The 15,228-nt window shown below is 40.3% G+C and overlaps 1 non-coding gene across 1 annotated transcript; it reads right to left on the bottom strand.

Moving 5' to 3' along the window:
• Positions 1–8,042: 8,042 nt before the first annotated feature.
• On the bottom strand, positions 8,043–8,151 carry LOC148114331 (U6atac minor spliceosomal RNA). Its single transcript, XR_015734359.1, has one exon. It is a non-coding gene; the product is annotated as a U6atac minor spliceosomal RNA (small nuclear RNA).
• Between the last annotated feature and the right edge of the window lie 7,077 nt (positions 8,152–15,228).

The following is a 15,228-nucleotide window of genomic DNA, read 5'->3' as shown; positions in this document are numbered from 1 at the left end:
AAGAAGAAATTGGGAAAGAGCTGAAGAATTATTGTTTTATTGAAGTATCACTGTGCCTCAATGAAGCATCTTCACCTAAGAAATATTTTGTCATTCACACCAAACTTCAGAAATTAATTTTGGATAGGTTTCAAATCAACCTCCTCCCTAAATAACCTTATACAAGTACTTTTGCCCCACTTTTGTGGCCTTTCTTGCCATAGTTGTTAAGTGAATCAATGCAGCTATTAAGTTATTTACACAGTTGTTAAGCAAATCTGGTTTACCATTGACTTTGTTTGTCAGAAGGGAATCACATGATCTTGGGACAGTGCAACTATCATAAATATGAATCAGTTGCTAAGTGTCTGAAGTTTGATCATATGACTACAGAGATGCTGCAACGGTCATAAGTGTGAAAAATAGTCACTAGTCACTTATATCAGTCCTATTGTAACTTCAAACAGTTACTAAATGAACTGTTGTAAGTTGAGGACTACCTGTAATTTATTTGTGCTAAGACAAGCATTTCATATGAAGCTTTCATATGACTTATGTGATTAATCTGTGGTATTCCTATTCTGCAAAACTTTTAACCTGTTGTAGATTGTGTGTGTGTGTCAGTGGTGGATTGCTCCCGGTTCGGTCCGGTTCTTGCAAATCGGTAGTAATGACAGCGGAAGGCTCCACCCACCCCCTCCAATGTCATCACTGACGATCTGCGCATGCTCAGAAGCTTCTGCACATATGAAAAAGTGTGTGCGCGCTCCCATTGTGAACCGGTAATAAAGGTAAGTGGAACCCACCCCATGTGTGTGTGTGATCTACTCAGCACTGGTTTCCCTGGCAATATTTTGGAAGTGGATTACTATTGCTGCCTTCCTAGGATTGCGAGAGGGGAACTGGGCCAAGGTCACTCAACTAGCTTTATGCCTAAGGCAGTTATAAAACTGATTTCTAGCCAAGTGCCTTAACCACCACACTAAACAGTCTCTCTTTCATTTGTACAATCTATGGGCATAGATTATACAAACCACAGTACATAATCTCTCCCATTGTGATTTGTAAACCATTGTTAATTCTTGGTGTTTATGTGGCTTTTTCAATAAATCATGCTTAAAACAACCAAAGGCTTAGTTTAAATGTGAATCCAACCAGCATTTTTCAGCATAAGCTTCAGCCGCTCAGATCATGTTACATTCCTGTAATTGGCAAATCATCTAGATTCAAGATTTAGGCTCTCCATATAACACAATAGGATGGAATGTTCCTCATCAATGAAGTTCTATTTTTGTAACAAATTCCATGACATCCAAGTTACATATTTTATAGAACAATGTGGTAAGGCAAAATCAAAAGGTGATCTTATTTTTAAAATATTCAAACCAGAATTCCTAGCTGGTGTTTTAAATTAAAATTTCACTTTAAAAGGTCAACTTTTTAAAGAGAGAACTTGGGAAGGATTCCATGGATGAGAATCCTCAAGGGAAAAACAACCCAAGAAGCTTGGGAAATTTTGAAAAGTGAAATTATAAAAGCCCAGTCTAGCACAATACCAATGAAGAAGAAAAATAACAGCTCTCAAAAGAAACCAGCATGGCTGCATAAAGAACTCTCTGACAAACCGAAAGACAAAAAGGACAAGTATAAAAAGTGAAAAGAGGGGCAAATAACTAAGGCAGAGTATCAGCAAATAGCCCACACCTGTAAAGTTGAAGTGAGGAAAGCTAAGGCTCACAATGAATAAAGTGACAAAAGTAAAAATAACCAAAAAAAGAGAGCTTCTTCAACAGAGAGCCTGAGTGGCATAGGAGGCTAATGCCTCCTACTAAGGCAGCATTTAACATCCAGTTGCCTGCAATTACTGCGAGTTCAGTTCTCACCAGGCTCAAGGTCGACTCAGCCTTCCATCCTTTCTAAGGTGGGTAAAATGAGGACCCGGTTTGTGGGGGCAATAAGCTGACTTTGTATAAAATATACAAAAGTATGAAGGCTATTGCTTAATGCATTGTAAGCCGCCCTGAGTCTCCGGAGAAGGGCGGCATATAAAAATGAATAAATAAATTTTAAAAAAACATGTTAAAAACAAGAAAAAAATCAAGGAAACAATTGGTCCATTGCTGGGAGAAAGTGGCAAGAAGGTGACAAGCAACAGGGAAAAAGCAGAACTACTTAACTTGTTTTGTTTTGTTTTTTGTATCTGTCTTCACACAAAGAGAAAAAAATAGTCCAACCTATCAAAAACAGCACCACAAAAACAGTTTAAGAGTACAAGTTAAAATAGGGAAGAAAATAGTAAGTGAGCACCTGTCTACCCTGGACAAGTTCAAATCACCAAGACCAGATGGATTACACCCCAATGTTCTGAAGGAACTGGCAGACGAGATCTCAGAACCACTGAACTATATCTTTAAAAGATCCTGGAGCACTGGGAAGCTGCCAGAGGATTGGAAAAGAGCTGATATGATTCCCATCTTCAAAAAAGGAAAAAAAATAGATCAAGAAAACCACAGACCTATCAGCCTGACCTCCATACCAGGGAAGATTCTGGAAAAGATAATCAAGCAACGATTATCTTAGAAGCAAACAAAGTAATAACCAAAAGGCAACATGGGTTTGTCAAAAACAGATCACGCCAGACTAATCTTATTGCATTCTTTGACAAAGTGACAAAATTAGTGGACCAGAGGAACATTGTCGATATAATCTACCTGGACTTCAGTAAGACATTTGATAAAATAGAGCATAATCTACTACTTGATAAAATAGAAAAATGTGGGTTAGACAGCATCACCACCAGATGGATTCGTAACTGGCTGACCAACCACGCTCAACGTATAGTCCTCAATGGAACTGCATCTACATGGCGGGAAGTATGCAGTGGGTGCTATCTAATAAAATGAAATTCAGTGGTGAAAAAAGTAAGATTCTACATTTAGGCAAGAAAAATAAAATGCACAGGTACAATATATGTGGTACCTTGCTCAATAGTAGTAACTGTGAGAGGGATCTTGGAGTCCTACTGGACAATCATTTAAATATGAGCCAGCAGTGTGCTGCAGCTGCCAAAAAAGCCAACACAGTTGTATGCTGCATAAACAGAGGGATAGAATCAAGATCATGTGAAGTGTTAATACCACTTTATAATGTCTTGGTAAGGCCACACGTGGAATACTGCATCCAGTTTTGGTTGCCACGATGTAAAAAAGATGTTGAGACTCTAGAAAGAGTGCAGAAAAGAGCAACAAAGATGATTAGGGGACTGGAGGCTAAAACATATAAAGAACGGTTGCTGGAATTGGGTATGTTTAGTATGATGAAAAGAAGGACTAAGGGTGACATGATAGCAGTATGCCAATATCTCAGAGGCTGCCACAAAGAGGAGGGAATCAAACTATTCTCCAAAGCACCTGAGGGCAAGACAAGAAGCAATGGGTGGAAACTAATCAAGGAGAGAAGCAACTTAGAACTAAAGAGAAATTTCCTGACAGTTAGAACAATTAATCAGTGGAACAACTTGCCCTCAGAAGTTGTGAATGCTCAACACTGGAAGTTTTAAAGAAGAGACCATTTGTCTGAAGTAGTGTAGGATTTCCTGTCTAAGCAGTGGGGGGGGGGGCTTGAAGACCTCCAAGGTCTCATCCAACTCTGTTATTCTAATTCTAATTCTAACTTATATTGAGGTAGATGTCCAAAGGAGATGCTAAGAAATAAGGAATATCATGCATTCCAGTGGATCAAATAATGGTTCATATTCTACAAATTTAACTCTTAAAAGTGTCCAGCATTTTCATATATTATATACCTGAGTTCATCTTTGACCAACCTGTAATTGTTGTGATTACAAAACACCAGTGCCACTAAAGCATCTTCAAATTGACCATGCTGAGAGACATAAATAGATGGGATTCCTGTTTGGATTTTCCCAAAGCCTCTTAATTTTTTATAGCATTTTAAAATATAAAATAGCATTAATGGATGACAATATTTAGTGCATTTATCATTCAATCAAGTATTGACAGGGAGGTATAGCCAAAAGATAAATTTTCAATTTTCCTGGTTAATCCATGACATCAGGGGTATTCGTCTTCTGCTTCATTACTTCCATGACTTCATTACTTTCTCTAATATATGCTTTATTTAAAACCAACTATCCCAGATCAAAAACAATAACTTCTAAAATGCAACTATAATATCTGATATCAATGACCTTTGATATGTAGATGATACAAAATTGCTCATAGAAAGCAATGAGGATCTGAGGCTAATCCTGAAAGTGAAAGATGAAAAATTGGACTGCGCCTTAACAACAAGAAAATAAAGATAATGACAACTGCATAAAACACACAGGTCAGAGTGCAGATCAGCAATGACACCATCAAAACAGTAAAGGAATTCATCTTCCTGGGTTCTAAAATCTATCAAAGTGGTGACCACAGCCCGAAGATCAGAAGGCATATTAGTTTGTAGATTAGTTAATGCAATAATTGTTCCAATTGCTACTTATGGCTGTGAAACTTGGACTCTGAAAAAGGCAAATAGGAGAAAGGGGGATGCCTTTGAACCGTGTTGCTGGAGGTATTACATATCCCATGGTCTAAAAAAATAACAAAAAAAGAAGTCCTAGACCAAACCCCACCCAAAAATATATCACTTGAAGCCAAGATCATCAAACAGAGACTGTCATTCTGTGGTCATGTCATGAGAGCTGACTCACTCAAATAGTCAATCATGCTGAGAGTGATCAGCGGAAAAAAGAAAAGGGACCTCCCTAGAACCCGCTTGCTGGACATTATAAAGGATGACAGCAGGATGACTATGGGGGATATGATGGAGATGGTGCAAGACAGAAGGGCGCTGATCCATTAAATAGTTAAGGGTTGAACACAACTGAATAGCTGAAAATGACAATCCCAGATCAAAATTGTGTCAAGTGTTGAAAGCCACAATTTCGACCCAGTATAGACGGCATTTGCTCTTCTCTATCAGGATTCCCTTGATTCAGAATTCCTTTTGTATCCCCTGCTTCTTGCAATAACTATTTTCCATGCACTTACAGTTCTCATTATTCTTCCTATCATCTTGGTTGCTATTGATATAATTCCTCTGATGAAGCAGAACACAGAAACTTGTTGCTTTTATATCTGTTAGAAAAAGATAAGGAATTTTTAGGTAAAAGATACTTCTATGTTCATTCATTGTTTATTCCAACTAAATGTGCACATTCCAACGAATTGTAGTATTTGAAGGATTGTAACTCAACTTCATGATTTCATAAAGGCCTGTGAATTCTTCTAATGCATGTACATGAACCTATCTTATCTAGTTATTTCAATATGGCTAAGGATATCACCATCACTATATTCTTTTGGTAGACATTGTAGTGTATTGGATTCTAAAACAGAGTCTGCAAATGTATCCTTAACATTTTGAGTTCAGGATCATGATAGAGCGTAAAAAAAGCAAAAGATCAACTTTTTTATTCTAGTTATGTTAAGAATCTAAATAATGAATCTGGTTTTTATGCTATGTGTAATTAAGCAAATGTTTTATTTATTCCTTTGCCATTTTAAATATCCCCATTAGGTTTAGTAGGCATTATAGCAATCAATTATGAATGGGGTGGAAAGATCCCTGTGTAAGAGTAATTATGTTTTTGGCTCTGCAGTGAAAGCTTGTGAAGCATAATTCTATGCAAGAGCATTAGCAAAAAGGATAGAAAATAAAATAGTCTTCCTATTATATGATTCAGCTTATAAAAATATCCTAGAGCGTTAGTTATAAGATGACATGAAATCAATTAATTTTAATAAGAAATAACATATTATGTGCTTAATAATTCACCTAATATCACAGGGCAAAACAAATTAGACAAAGGAATGTAAACTTAATAACTGTTCTTACCAAATAAATTGACAGTTTATCATCAAGAAACCTTAGCAACTAATGAAGAATGAAACATACATCCATGAAAAAGTTAATTGTATAAACCAAGTGAAAATGTTTTATCTTCTTCAAAGGCTGTTGGCTTTGGACTACTGTCTTGTATTTACAAGAGTCTGATGTTTATTGCTGGAAAAAAGATTTACTGCTGATATATAAGTAATTTAATAAAGAAAAATAAAATAAAAGGGGCGTTGGTCCTACCTGATACGCTCCTTTTCAGGATGCAGGAAAGATCATCCTGGAACGGGTAATACTCTAGTTCACCACTTGGAGACCGAGTCAATCTTTCTTGGCACGCCTCCGCTGTCCGGGTCTTGCCACAGTTCGATGAGGGCGTAGCAATGATGGGGCTCAGAAAACCTGCAAAGACAGGAACCCCCTCCCAGACTATGGACCAGATGGCCCGTAGGGTGAGGCTGGATGATCTTCCCAGCACCCTGAAAAGGAGTGTATCAGGTAGGACCAATGCCCCTTTTCCATTGTGTCATCCAGGAATGGGACTTACCAAAGCAGGTCAGTCATATGGGAGGGCGGCAGTCTGGTACAAATCCCGTACCGCGTGATACGGACCATCAGTCCCAGGCTGGCCCAACCGGGCAGAAACTCCATGGGTCCACAAACCCCCCTAATGATGCCATGGGAGTGACAGAAAGGACTACCCCTCCTCGGCCAAGGGAAAAGCCACCGAAACGGGGAATAAAGCGGACTACAAACCTCTCAGAAGAAGCATCCTGACACCTGCAAATCACAGTCAACGGGAGGACAGGAATCCCGGTGCCAGGCCCGACCGACAGACTCCAATATCCCACAGTCTATGGACTGACAGATGCCTCCCAAGGCATGCCTGGGAGGAGAAGGGAAGAAGACGTATCCTTCCCCAAGGGAGGTCGACCGCGGCACATAGTGGAATGACCCACCATCAGCCCATTGTAAACGGTTCACAGGAGAATGCGACAGATCAGGTCACCGCCGAGGGCCGGCCAGACAATAGACCAGACCAGGCTGAAGAGCCCGGGAGAGCATTGACCGGAACCATCCCAGTAGAGAGGATTCCAGGCAGGTCCCTGTCAGGAACAGAACCGACGGGAACAGATCTCTCAGAAAGGGGTGTCACGAGTTGCAGGAGCCCCTGCCCTAAACCCGGTGGGCATGCCAAGAAAACCCCCCAGGACCATATGCCACTATCACTTTGGAGGTACCTGCAGTACGCCGATGCTGTTGTCCTAATGGCCATCATACAGTGGCGATAGCAGGAAGCCTCCTGCCTGGAGACAGCTTTGCCCAGTGTCCAGTGCTGTGCCCAATGGCGAGCCAAACCCATGGTGTCCTATGGGTCAGGGACCCCAAGTAAGAGAGGATGTGACGGGGTGTCCACCCGGAATGAAGTGATGGGTCGTGGAATTCATAGTCAGGCACAGGAGGAGAATGTGATGACAACCTGGTGCAGGCAGAGGATCTGAATTGCCAGGCCCAGGAGGGCCACTGGGCAAAGCCCGTTTGTTCCAGGTATGAGAGAACCTGAACGTAACCACCTAGGAGCCCTTACTTCTGCCTAGCGTAAAGTCCCTGATAGCCATTCCAAGAAAGGTGCCTGGAAGTATGCCCATGTGTTCAAGACTGAGGTGATAGCCTGAGGACACAACGATAGATAAATCTATAGGCCAGGCTCAGTCCTTCCCCTGGGAGTAACCCCCACTCAGGGTGGCTGCTGCCCCTAAGGACCAGGTCGCTCCAGGAACGGGCTCCCTAAGGTCGACCTGAGTACTGCAATAGTAGCCAAAAAGGAACAGAAGTCCCACCAAATTTTATGAGGAAGGTCTGATGCTAGCTGACCCCTGAAGGGAAAGTGTGACAGGGGACAGAACGTCGCAGGACAAATGCCCTGTTGGGCGAGCATCACCGTGTCTCATGCCAGAGAAGGCACCCTTAGACTATCACTGCCATCCATCATTATGTCCCCATAACCTAATGTTGATATGTACTCACCCTTTGTAGCCCACAGAATGGACAGAAGCAGCCTCTCCTATGTCCCCGTGGCCCTATGCCAACAGAGTGCCTTGAGATGACAAGGGCTCCGGCGCTATCGGGAGTTAAGTCCCCAGAGCTTGGGTTGAGAGGCAGATTACTAAGGGTGTTAGTGGCAGCTCCTTAACTGTTGCAAAGACCCCAAGGGCGTCCTCCATTCCCATGAAGGGAGTGCTAACCTTCCCCCCTTTCATACAGCACTGCAAACCTGCTATCAGATTAACGATTGCCCCATTAAGAGGTCAGTATTTCAGGAGCCGCTGTCATAGATGTGCTAATAGCTTAATGCCACAAAGGCACTTGGATAGCTCCTGAATTCGCATGCCAGCAATATAGCATCAATGTAGCCCCGCCATTGACGAGGCATCGCCCACGTAACAGTTAAAAGGGCAGCAAAATTTTCTCCGTTGTAAGAGGGAAATCCATCCCGTAGGTTTAGCCGACAAGACCGACTCAATGTAACACTCCCTCCGGAGTTGACATCTTGGGAAACCCTGGCAGCTAGGCTCAAGGGAGCTCATCTACCATTGCAATGGAGCTGGCGCTGCTGTAGATAAACTGGGAGACTGGCCCGGAGGAGCTTTCTGTCATGGCTGCTCTTTCGCTGGCACAGATCTAGGGAAGATAGCAGACTGGCTCGGGAGAGCACTCCTGCTGCGGCCCCTTTAGCACTGGCACAGGAAGTGGAATAAGGTAAACTGGCTCAGAAGGAGCTCTTGTGCCGTGGCTGCTTTTGCGCTAAACGCAATAGAGAGAATAACGCAGGCTGGCTCAAAGGAACTCCCCTGCTGTGGCCTCCTTGCACCTGGCACCAATATTGATAAGAAGACAAGCTAGCGCAGAAGGAGCTCCCCCACTATGACTATTTTGCATGGGGCATGGATACCAATGAGAATAAGACAGGCGGGCTCAGGAGGAGCTCTGCTGCTACAGTTCTTCAAACGCAGCGCAGCCCTGGGAATAAACAGGGAATAAACAGACTGGCGCAGAAGGATTTTCTGCCAGCACTGCTCCAGCACCGATGCCGTTGACTACAATAAGGCAGACTCGGCTCAGAAGAAGCACTCCTGCCACGACTGCCCCTGCACTGGGGTCTGCTGTAGAATTAAGGCAGACTTGGGCCGGAAGAAGCTCCTCTGCTCTGGCCGCCGTTATGCTGGGAACTGTTATCCAAAATAATGCGGACTGGCTCAGAAGGAGCTTTCCCGCCAAAGTAGTCCAGGGGCGAGATGCCGGCTACCTGATGACAGACTGGTGCAAACGAGCTTCTCCACTGCTGCCGGAACGGCGTGAGGAGCCACCAATTATGGGGATCCTCCCTTCTTGAGACAGACTGGCCCTTAGGGGGCTCGTCTGCTATGGCAGCCATAGCGCCTGAATGCGACCCTTTTGGGAAGGCAGCCACCCTTGCAAGGGGCGTCTTATTACTCTTGCGAAGTCACTCAACCATCCCGTTACCTGTGTAACTGGGAAGACTGGTTCCGGAGGGCATTTCTGCCATGACTGCCATGGTGCTGATCGTGGATGCCACTGAGGTGGCAAACAAGGCAGACTGGCTCTGTACAGAGCACTCCTGCTGCGGCCGTGATAGCGCTGGGCACTCCCCTGTTCACAAAGCAAGAGGAAGGCCCCTGTTGTGCCTGTACAAAGCCGAGCGCTGTTGCCACCACCATCTGTGGAAACAGGCAGCCTGGCTCTGAAAGAGCACTCCTGCAGCAGCGAAATGGCGCCAAATTCCCCAGCCGCTTTCCACTGCAATCCCGGCAGACTGGCTTGCCATGAGCACTCCTGCCGCGGCTCTTGAAAGTGTCACCATGCTTGCTGCTGTCAGTGTGCATGGTGAAACCAGGCAGGGACTGAATCCCTCTCTGCTTTCGCAGATTAATGCCAGGGGCAGCTTGCCTAAAGCATGCCCTTTCCACTGAGAGCGGGTCGGCAGGGACTTCAGCTGATAATCAAGCCAGCAGGGAGGATTACAAGCATACCGGTAACCTCCAATATCACTTCCAGCTATCTTCAAGCCTCGCTTGGTAAGAATCTTGTCATTGTCGATCGAAATAGCTGAGCCTCATGTTTTCTCAGTCTCGCTCGTTAGAAGACCGAGTCGAACTGGGACAAGACCGGACAGTGGAGGCGTGGCCAAGAAAGATTGACTGGGTCTCCAAGTGGTGAAGTAGAATATTACCCGTTCCTGGATGATCTTCCCCGACACAATGAAAAATAAAAACTTTCTAGTATGAAATCATATGGAAATTTCCTGTGCTGAATAAATGTATATAAATTGATTAGATACATACAGTACATATATCTACTGGTATTTGGAAAAAGAAATGCACAATGCTGAAGCTGGCTTTAGAAAAGGCTAGGAATATGAGACATTATTGGTGATACATGGTGGAGATAGCCCAAACATACCAAAAAGAAGTCACTATAGATTATATTGATTACATTGATTATAGAAAGCACTTCCATTGCGTCAAACACATCAGGCTGAATAATATTCTCTGAAAAAATGGGAATCCTAGAACACTTCATTATTCTCATGAGAAACTTACATACAGGTCAGGAACCTACATAAACAGAACAAGATGAAATAGGTTGGCTCCAGGTTGAAAATGCAGTGATTGATTCAACTTAAGCTGGATAAAGGTTAAGGGAAATTAAATAGGAATAACATGAGTGTGCTTCTAAAATTGGAGGAAAAATATCAATAACCTATTCTATGCTGATAATACTATACTTGACTTCAGGGCAAAACTTCTTATATCATCACATAAAATTGATCCTAAATATGAGCATTGGAATTAAATTTGTCTTCTATCTTGGTAGACCATTTTTACCTCTTTCAAACACGGTTTCTTTTTCTTTCTTTTGGAGTGTAAATAGCTAGCACAGCAAACATATATCTAGTGCTATTTTGAATGAATACCCTACTTTACTCTTACAAAAGAAGCATGTAATTTTACCCTTTCTCTTTTCAAATTAAAGTATTTCTTAGAACTCAGATTATGAAATACTTATGAAATGGTTTATTTATTAAATTTATTTGCAGCCCATCTTGTTTCAAAATGATTCTGAATGCAAATTATTTAAAATAAATAATCTAAAATTGAGAACAGCTTTCAATATACCTATTTATACTGTTCTGTTTTATATCCTCTGTTAAAAGAGAAAGTTGGAGAAGCCATTTATCATAAGAATTTTTGTTAACTTTTGAGTTTACTAATGGAATTAGTATGGTACTGTATAAACACATTGGCCCAGACCATGACTTCAGCCACAGGCCCGACTACATTTCTTTTCTATCATATTTGGCAAAATAATAAAGATTAAAAGAAAAGGATGGGATGGAGAACCAGATGAAATCACTTGGCAGCCACATTTAAAGTGTCTTGTTAATCAGGAAGCAAGAAGAGATACTTGCATGGTTGCCTGGCAACTACACACATGGTCTTCTTCAATTTCTCTCTCCCCTCTTTTTCCAGTCTCACCAGTTTTATGCACAACATCATTGACCTCTCCCTTGAAGTGGGAACAAAGAAGGCAAGAAACCTGTCCCATATTAGAATCTTGCTTTAGCAGAGCTCTGTGAGGTAACTCAGTGGCCTGCCATAGTCAGATCTTACTAATAGGCTTCAGTTTGCTATTATATAATTGATAAATCTAAGTGTGAATTTGTATGGCTGTCTTAAAAATACTGGTAAACACAAAGAGGGCTAGAGTCAGCATTGAAATAGATGTTACATGTAGTTTGTGATTCTTAGGGTTTTCTAAAATAGAGAAATAAGCAGTTGAGGCTGCAATGCAGAAGAATTCATAAATGTAAGAAGAGTTGCTTAAATATCCCTCCTCAACTAAAAACATGTTTAATAGGAAGAATTTATGAGCATACAAACATATAACACCTTGATTAAAGATTTGGTTAATTTTTTGCCAGGAAAATAGCCCATGAGGAAAGGGTTAATAACAATTTATCCTTTAAATCACACTTTCTATGGCCACATTCCATTAAAAACAACCCTCTTCCTAAAAAAAACAATAACAGAACTACATATTCTAGGACATTCTACCATCACGACAATTCAATAAAAATATCAAGCAATACTTGATATTGGACACTGTAAAGTAAAGTAAAAAAGCTGTACTTCATTCCAAGTGCTATGAAGTTGCTTAAACTCACAATTACATTACTGTTTTCACAATTAGAAGATATATTTTGTATAAATTGAGTGAAAACACTTTATCTTCTCCAAAGGCTCTAGTAGCTTGGGACTATTGTCATGTATTTTAAAGACTCTGAACTTTATTGTTGGTAGAAAGGTATATATGTAACTGCTGTTGTTGTTTTCCACAAATTAGAAGATATATTTGGAGAATTTAGCTTGATTTTTTTTTTAATTGCATGTCAATTTTGATGGAAATTTTTGATCATCCTAGTTAATAAAGAGTTAAAATAAGCTGAGGCTAGGTTTTTTAGAGTAAGTGCTGGAAAGGTGCTAGAAAATGAAAGTGGAGTCTTAAGTGGTCATGTGGCTAGTGCCATTCATCTTGGTAGTGACTATCTGTCAAAAGTGGCAACAGCCCCTTGTTAACAGCCCTGACCTGTACAATAATGAAGGGAGAGTGCACAGCAAAGTGTCCATTATCATGCAGTTGGGAGCAGTAAATTGGTGCAGTTTGCTTCAATCTTGCAGCAAGTTGAGATGTTAGATAGTGGGAATCAGCAAGAGACAATTTTTTCTTATGATCATTTATGTCATATTACATTATAATAGGAACTTAGTCACATTTGTGATTTCAATTAAACAGGTTTCCATGCTAAATAGCTACTTTTGGGGAACATGTGTGCTGCTTACCTGTGAATAAGCAAGTAAACTCACCTGCTAATATTTAGACAAGGAAGCAATGATGGGGAAATGGAATGCACCAACATGACAATCATATTGACAAGTACCAAATACCACATTCCCTCACCCATGTACTTTGCAATGCTCTGATCTACTCAGTATCTGCTATGAAATGCAAGTGAAACACATGTTTGGGCAAAGTAAATTTCACTATGTTTAATAGAGCTTTCTCCTAGGTAAATCAGAGTAGGTCTGCACTGTTAATTTAAAACAGTTTGCACTTTAAACATGAAACTATGGGAATTTTACTGTATCCAATGCAATTTTAAGCTGAGATATAGGATAAGGCCATTCAAAAAAAGAAAACTTTACACTTTGCTGTATCTGCAATTAACTTCAGCAGACAGAAATCCTTAGTTTATTTTATGAAGTATAGAATGACTTGTAAGGACAATTTTTAAAATACAACTCATCCATCTTTTTGTTATCATATTGATGTATTCATTTGTTTTCTTTGTCATTGTTTAGTTTTTCTATTATTTTATTTCTGTTTTATTTTCTTTCTTTCTTTCTTTCTTTCTTTCTTTCTTTCTTTCTTTCTTTCTTTCTTTCTTTCTTTCTATTGCTATAGCTGCCTGGAGTTGCAAGACAGGTGGAAAATAAGTTGAATAATAAATAAATAAAATGTATTAAATAATAAATCAGTTTCTTCCAAATCTGACAAAAAATAATCTCTACAAAATCCAGAAAAGTATCTGGGAGGCACCAAAACAATGTGGCATATTATAAACTTTTCTTTGATATTCCTGACTAATATGTTTTTAATACATTAAGAATAGATCATCAGACTTAGAAACAGTAGATGTACAAAGAAAAAGAAAAAGAGTAAAGATCACCTTGATTGTTTCAATGTCCATGAAATATACTTTTATTTTAAGCCTTTTGGAATCTCTATTAGTTTTTAATCTTTTACAGAATACATATATACTTGGTGCCTAAGGCTGAACCTAGAAGATTTTATATTAAATGGGATATTCATCATTTACATAAAGCATTTCAAGATACGAGTGATTGACAACAAGCCTGATTGCATATCAATTGATGGAAGTTACAAACCATTTGCAATGACAGCAAATTTGGCTTATTGATTTTCTGTTGGGAGACTATAGACTGGGAGGAGAGATTGTGGTGGAGAGTTGCATCCTCCAGCTAAAGTACAGAAAATGGAAAACATAAATGCAAATAAATATTCCTCCTGAAGCAGAGATACAACCCAAACACAAGTTTGGGCCCTGGTAGCACAGCAGACTAAAGCACTGTTATTAACATCAGCTGCCTGCAGTTATTGCAAGTTCAAATCTCACCAGGCTCAAGGTTGACTCAGCCTTCCATCCTTTCTAAGGTAGGTAAAATGAGGAGCCGGATTGTGGGGGCAATAAGCTGACTTTGTATAAATATACAAAGTATGAAGGCTATTGCTTAACACATTGTAAGCTCCCTTAGTCTCCGGAGAAGGGCGGCATATAAATCAAATTTAAAAAATAAATTAAAAAAAATTTGCTGAGTAGCTGGAGTGTTTTCCTTCCTTCCAATGAACCAGTACTGAATTGCATGCACAACTGGTGTGAGAGCCCTACCGGTGCCCTACTGTAAAGGCAGAGCTGAGGCTTGCTCCAAGCATGGGAGTTCTCTGCATTCCTTAATATGTAGAATTAGATTTAATCTTGTATAACAATGCAATGACAACATGTTATATTTTTTCCTTCTCCATAAATCTATTTAAAAGGTATTTGCATGTTCTATCTGATCTGTCTGTATTTCCTGGCATTTGCACACTTAAATTTATATGCTTAAGTTACCAGTAGAGCACTGGTTCCTCCTAAAATCTTGCTATGTTGTCTCATAGTGGGAGGAGTTATTCTTGGATGGGATGATTGAAGAACACTGGGAATACTCACGAAGAATATATACTTTCAGAATTTTTTAATTTTTATTATATTATTAAATTAACATTACAAACAAACAACATATACAATACTTCACCCTGTGCTATACATAAGAAAGGAAGATTTGGTTCTTCGGATATATCCTCATGATCGCCAAAATCCACGTTCTCGGGGTACAGGTACCGAAGCATCTAATTTTCCCAGCGCATAATCCACGAATGGTTTCCAAATTTTCCAGAAAATATCTTCTTTATAGTCACCATTTCTAATTTTAATATCACATGTCATTTTATTGTTTAAAGCTAATTTCCATACAAAAAAAAGAAAAAAGAATATATACTTTCAGGAGGACAAACAGGAATTAATTTCATCCTAGTTGTGGAGCTAAAGCAGACACCTGTATCAGTCAACAGTGATATAGGAAGATATTTAGTGATGGAAAAATGCATAATTTCATACTGAATGGGAGAAGCCAGTAGTAAATA

This window comes from Pantherophis guttatus, chromosome 4 (assembly GCF_059756535.1).
Source record: "Pantherophis guttatus breed Tessera chromosome 4, ASM5975653v1, whole genome shotgun sequence".
In the NCBI taxonomy this organism is placed as follows: domain Eukaryota; kingdom Metazoa; phylum Chordata; class Lepidosauria; order Squamata; family Colubridae; genus Pantherophis; species Pantherophis guttatus.
This window is presented reverse-complemented; position numbering and strand designations above follow the sequence as displayed.